Here is a 7,939-nt window from a genome sequence, read left to right as displayed (position 1 = left end):
TTAAGGTGTGATGAGTTTATTGTGATTATTTTTAATAAACTTAATAAACAAAATCTTTAAGAAACTTAGCACATTTAACTTCTGAAGCAGGTAAAAATAAATAGGAGTCCCCCCACACACACATTCACTCTTTGGGGTCCTCAATCGTCTGTGAGGGTGTGAGGGTCCCTGAGATGCACAGCGTGGCAACCCCTGTCCCTTGTGTGACCCTGACATGTGAACGTGAGCTCTTGGGGCTGGAGCAGCAGGTGGGCAGCCCCAGGAGGAGCTGGGCGGTGGGCCCATCGCTCCAGGGGAGACACTGGCTGGTCACGTGGGGGTGACTCTGCCTAGATGCTTTCTGCTTTATTCACTGACTCTGGGAACAACTCTGAGGCCATGTGACTTCCTCACCCCTGTATTCACCTTCCTGACCCCACAGTCACCCAATTCCACCTCCCAAGCCTTTCTCAGACCAGCATCTTCACCTCAACCCTCATAGCCTGCACCACAGTCCACATTCTCGTAATTTCTCAGGCTGACAGCGGAAGAATCTTCCTGGCCCCCAGGTCCATCTTCCATCCATCCTCCACCCTGCACACCGGTGCAGCTCCACCACCCACTCACCTAGCGCTGCTCCAACCTCAGATGGGCTGTCTATCTGTCCTGCAGCCTCAGATGGGCTATCTGTCCTGCAGCCTTGAGTTCAAGCCTGACATCCTCAGCAGCACATATGAAGCCACTCTCCCCCATGACCTCTGCCGCGCAGTGGCAGCCTGCATATCCATGCCTGACCTCCACCAGATCCTGGACAGACACCTGAAAACCATCAAGAGAAGGAGGGAATAAACGGAACAAGGCGATCTCGACATAACCAGACTTTCCTCCCCTTTTAATCCAGATATCAGGGCTTTTCCCAGCCTTGGAGAGGGGTCTGCTCTCTTTAGCACAAATGAAATACCATCATCAGCCCCAGGAGGCCTGCAAAGCAGTCTCCTGGTTTATCCAGGCCACAGGAATCAAGCCCCAGATCTATTTACAGGGGTGGCTGGGGTGCTGGAGCACACGTGCGGGCGTCTGAAAGCAGGTGAGCTGGGTGCACGTGTCCCTGGATGAGGGGAATAGTTTCCACAGTCGGTGGCTCTGGCGGGAAGGCAGGAGTGTGGGCAGATGCCAGCTGCAGGTCCCGGCTGGCCAGGCGTCCCCACCTCGTGCATACAGTACGTGATGCCATGTCTGGAGCTCTTGCTTGGGGGAGCTGGAAGTGACGGACTCCGTGTAACTTACTCCTGATTTAACCAAATGAACAGTTTTTCTGAAGAGCGACTGGACTTACCTGAGAGCTCCTTTGGGGACGAAGAGTGACCAGCAGTTACTGCAGATGCACGTGGCGCGGCACTGACATGACCTCTCTCGTGTTTTTATCCCCTATAAGGGAGGGTGCTGGCACAGAGAGCCTGAAGCAGCTTTCCCAGAGTCACACAGCAGGCCTGTGGCAGAGCTGGGATTTCCAGCTCCAGGGTCCTGGCTCCTAAACCACACTGCTCTTCAGTAAGCAATTTTGAATTTCCTTTTACTTGGAAATGAGAAATAACACACTAGATCAGAACGGCAGATACTGTTTTTAACCCGGGGCCACGGCGTGGGGTGAGATGGTCTTAAGGGGCTGGGAGGATGTGCAGGAAGGGGAGCTCTGGAAGCCATGTGGGCAGGGACCCTCATGCCTGGCTGAGGGAGGAGGAAGGGCTTGCAGATGGAAGCAGGCCAGAAGGAAGCCACTCAGAGCTGACCAGAGTTTGGGAAACAAGACAGAGAGGCAGAGGAAAAAGAGGAGAGGGAGGTCGGAGTGATGGGTCCGTGTGTGCGTGTGTGTGTATGTGCGTGTGTGTTAGTCGCTCAGTCGTATCTGACTCTTTTCAACCCCATGAACTGTAGCCCACTAGGCTTCTCTGTCCATGGAATTCTCCAGGCAAGAACACTGGAGTGGATTGCCATTCTCTTCTCCAGAGGATTTTCCTGATCCAGGGATCCAACCCTGGTTTCCTGCATTGCAGGCAGATTCTTTAGCGTTTGAGCTACAGGGAAGTCGTAATTCACAGGAACACTTTGTAATTAAAAAGGGTGATGGATCCATAGAAGAGCTTGAAAAGATTCTGAGTCAGGTGAGTGTGGGCTGCTCACAGCGGGCATGGGGCTAAAGGGGACGCAAGGAAGCAGCCCGCGGTACTGTGCGCACAACGGGGGCCCCCTGTAGACATGGTCAGCCCTCGGCTCTGGGCCACTCCACCCAGAGCCTTTCCTCTGGATGGGAATGTCCCCAGGGACTCACAGAAAGACCCAAAGCTGAGCACAGAACGTGATCGGGGATGATTATGTTTGCAAGCAGGGTCAGTGAGCCATGGCCCAGAGACCAAACCCAGCTCTTCCCACCTACTTCTGGACAGCCCATGAGCTGAGGATGGTTGTGTCCGAAAAAAGCTGAAGACACAGCAGCATTATTCACAGTGGTTAACAGGTGGATGAATAAAGCATGGTCCATCCGTACAAAGGGACATTCCTTAGCAATAAAACGGGAGGAAATCGTGACACACACCACATGGGGGTGTCCCAAGGACATGATGCTCAGTGACATAAACCAGAAACAAAAAGGCATGTGCTGTACAATTCCACTGATACAGGGACCTAAAGGAGTCACAGTCACAGAGACAGCAAGTAGATGGTGACTGTAGGGGGCTGGGGAAGGAGGGGTGGGGGTAGGGAGGGGCTTAGTGGGAAGAGAGTCTCAGCTTGAGAAGGTGAGGGAGTTCTGGAAGCAGACGAAAGTGATGGCCATACCACAACGTGAATGCTCCTAAAGCATCTGAACTGTACACTTAAAAATGGTTACAATGGAAATTTTTAAAAATTCTGTTAAAAAAAGAAGTACCAATCAAAAGATTTTGTGGCCAGGAAATATTCTAAGTGTCATGCCTCCGTGTCTCTGTCATGACCCATGGAGACCTGTTTGCTGTGCGGGCACAGAGTACAAGTCCTGGGTCTTTAGAGATCACCAAGTTCAAGGCCTTAATCCCCAAGGCCAAGATACTAAGTCCTGAGGAGTTTAGGAGATAATGAAAAGGACAAGAAAATGAGATGGGGGGGAGGTGAAGTCTGGGGCTCTGGGCCCTTCTCACTCTGAACAGGTGCTCCCAACCAGTGCACAGGAGGGTTTGGCCGCCTGCTGGCTCCCAGCTCGGCCTGAGGAAGAGATGGACTTCCTCCTGGATGGCGCACTCCTGTTCAGTCCGCTCCCCTCTGCCTGCGTCCCTAGAACGTCCCTCCCACCTTTCCCTGGCACACCGCCCCGCTTGCGTCACTCCTTGGTGCCCCGGCCACCTCAGCTCCCACTGCCGACTCCTCTTACATACTCACCGCAGCCCATGCTGTGGGCCTCACCCGCGTTACCGCACAGTGGAGTCTCCTGCACCTCTGCACCGCCACCTCTTCTGTAAGTGTCAGATTGCCCCCGCCCCCACGGTAATCTCCCAGGAGAGAAGACTCCTTCCCTTATCATCTCTCACTGCCACGCTCTGTGATGTTTCACCCCCAGATTCCAAAAAAAACCTCGCTGCTGAGGGTCTCCAGGGTGGACTGAATTGAAATGAAAGGGCAATAAAGAAAACTCTACACATCATCTTTTCAAGTCACCTCCTGTCCATTAAGTCCCTGGAGGGAGAATTGCTCTGCTGTAGGAAACACTTCTCCGTGGCTTGCAAAGTTACGTACACACGGGGTTGGTCTGACTACAGAGCCCCTGTGTGTCCTGGGCTCTTTGTTACTCATGGTGTGGCCCTCGACCAGCAAGCTTCTGCCCTGAACACCCGGGACACTGGCTACATAGGCAGTCTTCCAGACCTCCTGACTCAGAATCAGCATTTCAACACGCTCCCTGGGTGACCGGTATTCACACTAATGTTTGAGCAACGCCACACCATGCGCTGGCTTAGCAACACTGAGAAATCACTGCAAATGAAAGGAAATCTGGGAATGCACATCAAAACCACAAGGAGACACGGCTTCACACCTCACGGCCGTTAGGGAGTCTGCGCAAAAAAGGAAGGAAGGGAAAGAACAAGTGTCAGTGAGGACACAGGAAATGGAAGCTGGGGACTTTGGTGGGGAGGTAACATGGGGCAGCAGCGTGGAAAAAAACTGCAGGTTCCTCAGAAAATTAAACACAGAACTACCGCATGACTCAGAAACTCCACCTCTGGGTGTGTACCCCAAAGAACCAAATAAGAGGAACTATAACAAGAGACAGTGGACACCCACGTTCACAGCAGCGTTACTCGCCAACAGCCAAGGGGTGGAAGCAACACAAATACCCACAACAGATGACTGCATAAACAACATGTGGTCCATCCATACAATGGAATATTACTCAGCCTTAAAAAGCAGGGAAGTTCTGGCATCTGCTACAACATGGATGAACCTTGAGGACATTATACGCAGTGAAATAAGCCAGACACAGGATTCCACTTACATGGGTCCCTGGTGCAGACAGATTCAGACACAGAGAGTAGAAGAGTAGCTGCCAGGGGCTGGAGGAGGAGATTCACACTCAGTTTACTGAGCATAGAGTCTCAGTTTGGGAAGAGGAAAAAGTTCTGGAGACGGACCTGGGGATGACTGCACATCGATGTCAGTGCACTTACTGCCACTGAACTGCACACTTGAAAATGGTTAAGGACTTCCCTGGTGGGTCCAGGGGTAGGACTCTGTGCTCTCAAGGCAGGGGACTTGGGTTCAATCCCTGGTCAGGGAACTAGATCCCACATGTTGCAACTAAGACCCAGTGCAGCCAAATTTTTTTTTTAAAGGAAAAGGTTAAGAAGGTAAATTTCATGTTATATATTTTACATTTAAAAAATGCTTTGAAATAAGACAGGAAGTCTGAGGAAGGCTGTGAGAAATGCTCCAGGCTCTGTTCTTGTCCTGCAGCCTTGACACTTCAGGCTGACTCCCTGAGGTGTCAAGGCACCTACCACATCACCATGAAATACATTTTAATGGAGCAAATCAGAACACGTGACCATCTGTAAAAGCTTCTGTCCTTTGGTTTATCACTCCCACTATGGCAGAACAGGCATTAACCCACATCTAGTTAACAAAAAGCCCCAGAAATAGAGGCCCTGTGATGAGCTTATCTTCTACATGCTTGAAGGCTGACTGTTCGGAAGAGCAAGGGCTGATGGTGTCAACCTGGGGTCTATGCCCAGCCCTCTTTCAGGGGGCTTGTTTGTTCAAGGTTCCCCACTATACAAATGCACAGTCAGGCACTTAATACCTATGTGTTCAACTGTGAACATGGTTCACACAATCATAACACTGAGAACATTACCTGTATGGGGGAGGATGGATTGTGGCGGGGATAGAAAACAATTCCTCATTTCTGCTTGGTGACAATCAAAAGATGCCATCAAAAATGATAATAAAGGAAGGAGAAAAAGAAAGAAGGAAACAAGTAGGCTGTTTAGAAACATGGAGGAAGGGGCTTCCCTGTGGTTGAGAATCTGTTTGTCAATGCAGGGGATGCGTGTTCAATCGCTGGTCCAAGAAGATCCCACATGCCACGGGGCAACTAAGCCCATGTGCCACAACTACTGAGCTGGCACTCTAGGGCCCATGCTTCACAAGAGAAGCCACAGCAATGAGAAGCCCATGCACCGCAACTGGAGAGCAGCCCTCGCCAGATGCAACTAGAGAAAGCCCACATGCAGCAATGAAGACCCAGTGCAGCCAGAACAGTCAATCAATTAAGAAAGAAAAGTAACACGGAGGAAAATAACAGATGTAAAAGTGGCTGCCTTTGGACTTCCCTGGCAGTCCAGTGCAGGAGGACACAGTGTCCCTTCCATCCCTGGTCTGGGAAGATCCCACCATGGGGCAACTAGATCCGTGCTCCGCAACAAGAGAAGCCACCAAAATAAGAAGCCTGCACACCGGGACCAAGAGTGGCCCCTGCTCGCCGCAACTAGAGAAAGTCCGCGCCCAGCAATGGAGACCCAGTGCAGCCAAAATAAGTTAAAAAATAAAGTGGCTGCCGAACCTGGGGTTAAGCATAGAAGAGTGGTAATTCTCTCTTTAAATCAAGTACATATAATACTGTCTTTGTCTTAGTTTGTTCAGGACGCTGTAACAAACAATACCACAGACTTGGGGCCTTAAACAACCACCTCTGAGTTCTCACAGTTTGAAAACTGGAAGTATGAGAGATCAAGGTGCTGGCAGGCTTGGTGTCTGACGAGAGCCCCTTCCTGGATCATGATGGTACCCTCACCTGGAGAAAGGGTGAGGAACTCTGTGGGATCTGTTATGAGGGCCCCACCCCCATAACCTCATCACTCCCAGAGGCCCCCTCCTAACGCCATCATACTGGGGGTTAGGTTTCAACATATGAACGTGGGGTGACACATTTCACTCTATAGTCAAAACTTAAATTATAAACAATAAAATGAAGTCCCCCAGGTGAAGTCCCCCAAAGTGGGACACCTGGCACAGTACTTGATGCAAAACAGATGGCATCATGAACGTGTGAGATGTCCCTTCATCACTGCCACACACTGTACAAATCACTGATATTCATAGGCGACCTTGCTTCTATAGTTCAGAGAATACACTGTGACCACTGTCCAGAGAAATGCACCAACGGCTCTTCAAAGGAAGTTTTAATGGGTCTGCATGAAACAAAACAGTGATTCCAAGAAAAAATGTAACAACCATCAGAAACACAACTGAAAACAGTGAGATACCATTTTTCACCAGTCAGGTTGACCGGGAGCTGCTGTGCTGGGGAACGTTCCGGATCCCTTACTTTGGCGGCTGGGATCAATGGAACTTCCAGAGGGAACTTGCCAAGAGCTATCAGCTTTACTTCAGGTACATCCTGCTAGGGCCAGCAATTCCAATTTCAGGGATTTATCCTAAAAAAGGACTCAACACTTGCACAAGAAAGCTGCTTGTGTCCAAAAACCGATAAGAACTTCATTGTCAACCAACAGGGGACCAGTTGGACAAGTTATGGCAAATGGAGATCTTCAGGATGGTCTCCAAAAAACACCTAATCAGAAGAAAGCTATTTGCTATACTTGTAGGAACAGAACTGGGGCGGGGGTGGGGGTGGGGGGGTGCGGGCTGCGCTATCTTCACTGAAAACCGAATCATTTTAAAGCCAAAAATAAATTCTTACAAACGGAAGGGGGAAACTGGGAGTTGTTGTGTAAGGAATAGAATTTGACCTTAGGAAAACGAAAAAGTTCTAGAGTTGGAGAGTGGTGATGGTTGCCCAACAATGTGAAGGTATTTAATGCCACAGAATTGCAAGCTTCAAAGTGGTTAAAATGGTACGTTTTACACCAATAAGAGTCATTATAAATGTGGCAACCCACTTCAAAAGGGAAGCCTGGCGTGCTGCAGTCCATGGGGTCGCAGAGAGTCGGACACGACTGAGCGACTGAACTTTAACCCTGAAAAGAGAATCCCGGCTGGTACGGAGCTTTAAAAGACGGGGGTAGGGCTGGAAAGTACCTATTCCGAAGAAGTTCCTCCCTTAGCAGCCCCTCACCCAGGAACTGGTTGGTGAGGGGGTGGGGAGCCTGTGGCAACCCCGGGCAGCCGGGCTGAGGAAAACTCGGGCGACGGAATCTCAGGGCGGCCGGGTGAGGGGAATTTCGGGCGGCTAGGTGAGGGAAACCCAGGGCGGCGAGGCGTGAGGGACCTCGGGAGGCGGAGCGCATGTCTTACGGCGCTGACAGCCTCATTCACCCAGAGTCTTCACCTGGAAACCTCCGCGCAGATTGGGGAACGGCACCGCCAGGCGCCTGCGCAGAGCTCGCGCCTGCGCGGACTTCGCGTGAGTGTGCGGGGCGGGGGGCGGAGGCGAACCAATCCCTGCGCCTGCGCAGAGTCAGACCGCGTCTTC

At 51.0% G+C, this 7,939-nt stretch overlaps 1 long non-coding RNA gene across 2 annotated transcripts; it reads right to left on the bottom strand.

Annotated features, from left to right (window-relative positions):
• Window positions 1-7,930, bottom strand: LOC147353084 (uncharacterized). 2 transcript variants are annotated; one of them, XR_015145356.1, is made up of 3 exons: window positions 7,796-7,930; window positions 1,316-1,555; window positions 1-1,237 (listed from the first exon to the last, which is right to left on the bottom strand). It is a non-coding gene; the product is annotated as an uncharacterized LOC147353084 (long non-coding RNA). The 2 variants fall into 2 exon arrangements; XR_015145355.1 differs by having other exon boundaries at window positions 7,546-7,868.
• Window positions 7,931-7,939: the final 9 nt, after the last annotated feature.

Source organism: Bos grunniens, chromosome 18 (assembly GCF_055505025.1).
Source record: "Bos grunniens cultivar Pamir isolate PY7600 chromosome 18, Bosgru_T2T1.0, whole genome shotgun sequence".
Taxonomy (NCBI): domain Eukaryota; kingdom Metazoa; phylum Chordata; class Mammalia; order Artiodactyla; family Bovidae; genus Bos; species Bos grunniens.
This window is presented reverse-complemented; position numbering and strand designations above follow the sequence as displayed.